This window comes from Tamandua tetradactyla, chromosome 5 (genome assembly GCF_023851605.1).
Source record: "Tamandua tetradactyla isolate mTamTet1 chromosome 5, mTamTet1.pri, whole genome shotgun sequence".
NCBI lineage: Eukaryota > Metazoa > Chordata > Mammalia > Pilosa > Myrmecophagidae > Tamandua > Tamandua tetradactyla.
In genome coordinates this window covers 145331410-145335493 of record NC_135331.1, presented here as the reverse complement: position 1 = coordinate 145335493, position 4084 = coordinate 145331410, and positions in this window count along the sequence as shown.

Genomic DNA, 4084 nt, shown 5'->3' with positions numbered 1-4084 from the left:
ATTTAGATAATGAAATTTAAGACTTTTGAGATGATGATATTTAGAAGAGATTTGGAGCATGAGATGGTGCAGTAATGGATATAGAACTTTTGGGGATTTGGGATGGGATGAATGTAATATCTACATATGACAGACATGCATCTTTGGGGATAAAGACTGTAGTGGACTCTATGGTGATCCCAAAGATATCAGATACTAATTCTGGAACCTAAAATGCCACCTTATTGGGAAAAGGACCTCTGCTTATTTGATTAAGTCAAGGATTTTAAGGTGGATTATCCAGGTGGCTCTAAATGCCATCACAAGGGTGCTTATAAGACAAAGGTAGAGAGGATGAGGATCAAGATGGCAGAGTGAGAAGCTTCAGGGTTTCATCTCCCCAGAGAAGTTTTGAACAGCTTGCAAGAACCTGCAGAAACTTCTTTCTCAAATCTCCTTAAAGGACCACAAGTAACAGGGTGAATGCTGAATCAGGAAAAAGTCTACCCAAAAGAAGGAAGACCTCATGGTGTGCTGACTGGTCCCTCCCAAACTCCTCACTAGCTTGGCACAGAGCCAGCCCATGCTCCTAGTTGCAGATCCCTGATTCTGCTTCCAGAAGAAGTATATTAATCCCTGTGCATATTCTGGTGCCATACATGTCTAACCTACTCTGTCTGGTGGTGATCTGAGGATCTTGCTGCCCCAGGACTTGCCCTGCATATAAAAAGAAGCTCACAGAGTTCTCCTATAGAAACTATGGGAAAGCAGTCAGGTGGGTGCCTGGGGCAAAGGATTGCTGGTTGTAGGACATACAGTGCAGTGTCCCAGACCATGAGGAAACTTTTCTGGAAGAGGAAACATTTTTACCATGTAAAATGGGGAATTGCTAGGATCACATGCACATGCCCAAGATAAGATCTATACAGAAAGAGTTGGGAGGCCCCTACGCTTTGACCTCAAGCTATTCTATAAACTCATTACATGTATAAACTCTGAAGAAGACGACCTACACAAGTCAATCTACAAAAACTAGGAAAGGTGTTTTCTTTCTTTCTTTCTTTCACTTTTTTTGTTAGCTCCTCGCATTCAAGGAAAGCTCTGTCATAAAACTAGCTGGATACAAGTTTAAGAAACAGAGGCCTCAGAGGGTAATTTCCAGTGATAACACATTAAAATATCAAATTTCCAGGTTTCAACAAAAAAATTACAAAATATACAAAGAAATAGGAAATGATGGCCAAGACAAAGGAGAAGATTAATGTATTAGTAACCATCAATGAGGAGGACCAGACCTGGGACATTTCAGACAAAGATTTTTTCTTTAATGATCCTGGTGGTGATAGTAGCATAACACTGTGAATGTAATTAATAGCACTGAATTTATAATGTGGTTAAAGGGTGAACTTTCCGTGGTATATTTGTTGCTAGAAAAAATTTAAAAAGAAAAAAAATACAGGATTGTACAAAACAAACAGTGAATCTTAATGTAAACTATGAACTATAGCAGTGTAATTAAAACAATATTGTTTCATCAATTGTAACAATGTAAAGTGTTATTAGTAGGGAAAAGTGTGTCTGAGGGGTGGGGGCGTATATGGGGATTCTGTATTTTCTATGACATTTCTGTAAACCTACAACTTCTCCAGTAAAAAAAAAAAAACATTAAAAATAGTCCTAATGTGTTCAAAGAGCTAAAGGAAAGTATAGGTGAATAACTAAAGAAAATTAAGAGAACAATAGGTGAACCTAAACAGAAAAACAATAGAGAGATGGAAATTATGAAAAGGAACCAAACAGAGCTGAAGACCACAGAAACAAAATTTAAAATTCTCTAAAGGGGCTCAACAGTAGATTGGAGCTGGCAGAATAAAGAATCAATGACCTTGAAGATAAGTCAATTGAAATCAACCAGTCTGAGGAGCAGAAAGAGAAAGAATGAGGAGAGAACAGAGCCTGAGGAACCAGTGGGATACCATCAAGCATACCAATTGTGGGAGTCTCAGAAAGACAAATAAGAGTGGAACAAGAGAGAGATTATTCAAGGAAATAATACTGAAAACTTCCTAAATTTAATGAAAGACATATATATAAATATTCAAGATGCACAATGAATTCTAAACAGCATAAACCCAAATAGACCTATACCAGGCAATGTTATGATCAAATTGTCGAATGCAAAAGTTAAAGAGAAATTCTGAGAACCACAAGAGAGAAGCAACATATCATGTACAAAGGAGCCTCAATAAGATTAAGTGTTGGTTTCTCATTGGAAGTCATGGAGGCAAGAAGGCAGTGGGAAGACATATTTATAGTGCAGGAAGCAAAAAACTGCCAACCAACAATTCAACATCTGTCAAAACTGTCTTTCAAAAACAAGGGAAGGAATAAGACATTCCCTGGTAAACAAAAGTTGAGGGACTTTATCAACATTATTCTGGCTCTACAAGAAATGCTAGAGGGACTTCTGCAGGCTGAAAGGAAAGGACATCAGACAATTGACAGAAACTACCTCTGCTAAAGACAATGATAAGAGTAAATATAAATACCAGTTCTATTTTTTATTCGTAACTAAATATGTTTTGTATCCTACAGAACCTAAAAGTCAAATGCACAAAATGTCATGATTAATCAATGGTTTGGGATTCAAAATGTATAAACATGCAATTTGTGATGAGAACTCGTAAAGGTGGAGGGACAAAGAGGTATAGGAACATAGTTTGTGAATGCTATGGAAGCTACGTTGGTATCAAAATGCACAAGATTGTTATAGATTTAGGACGTTAACTTTAAGCCCCCAAAATAACCACAAATAAAAAATCAGAAAATATGCAAATTTAGAGACAGAAAGTAGACTACAAGTTATCAACGGCTGGTGGGAAGGGGCAATGGGAAGTTAATGAAAAATGAGTGTAGAGTTTCTGTTTGGGGTGAAGCAAACCTTCAGATGGTGGCAAGAGTACCACAGCATTGTGACTGTGATTAATCCCACTGACTGGTATGCTTGTGAGGAAATGGGATGGGATTATTTATGTTGTATGTATATTTCCACAATTAAAAAAGTTTTAAAAAAGAAACTAAGGAGATAATTGCAATTAAATGTAATACACAATACTGGATGGGACATAAGAATGGAGGATAAAAGACTCAAAAGGACATTACTGGGATGTAACAAAAATTGGAATATAGACTATAAGCTTTATATCAATGTTAAATTTCTAGGACTTGATACATGCACTTAAGGTGATTACATAAGTGAATACCTTGTTTGTAAGACATGTACATGCAAGTATTATATGTTCAAGGATTATTATGTGGGCAAATGTTCAGAAAATAGAAGATAGAATGATACAGCAAAGGTGGCAAAATGTTAAAATTGGTGAATCTGGGAGGGGGTGGGGTATGTCAGAGTTCTCTGTGTGGGGTTTTGATCATTTTTGCAACTGTCCTTTAAGTTTGAAATTATTTCAAGGTAAAAAGTTCAAAAGATTGAGGAAGAGAGAGGTAAAGGGAAATTTGATCACACATGGAATACAAGAAGCGATGTAACCACAGGGGAAAAGATTAAAGTGATGAAGACACGCATCAAGGAATGCCAGCAGCCATCAGAAGCTGGAAGAGGCTGCCAGAAGGAGTATGGCCCTGCTGACAACCTTGATTTTGTACTTCTGATCTTCATAACTCTAAGAAAATTAATTTCTGTTGTTTTAAACTAACCAGTTTGTGGTCATTTGTTACAGCAGCCACCGAAAACTAATACAGTCAATAAATGACACAGCTTGTGCCATGTCTCATCCCCCACCCCCAACCACAAATGTCAGGAAATTGGAGATGTAATGACAGCTCTGCACCAAATCCATGTGCACAGCTGCTAAAAGAAGGAATGCTAAAGGAAGGAAGATGAAAACAACAACACGCAACAAAACAAAATAAAAACATTTGCTACTCTCTTCTACATGTAATTTGTACCTGATGAAAACAGTGCTTACTGAGGCCAGCGAAAACTATTCTTGGTCATTCTGGGTCCTTATCTCACTTAGGGGAGCTGCTCCCTCCCTTTAAAGCACTCTCTTTCTATGATTTTTGTGGCACTACGTCTTTCTGG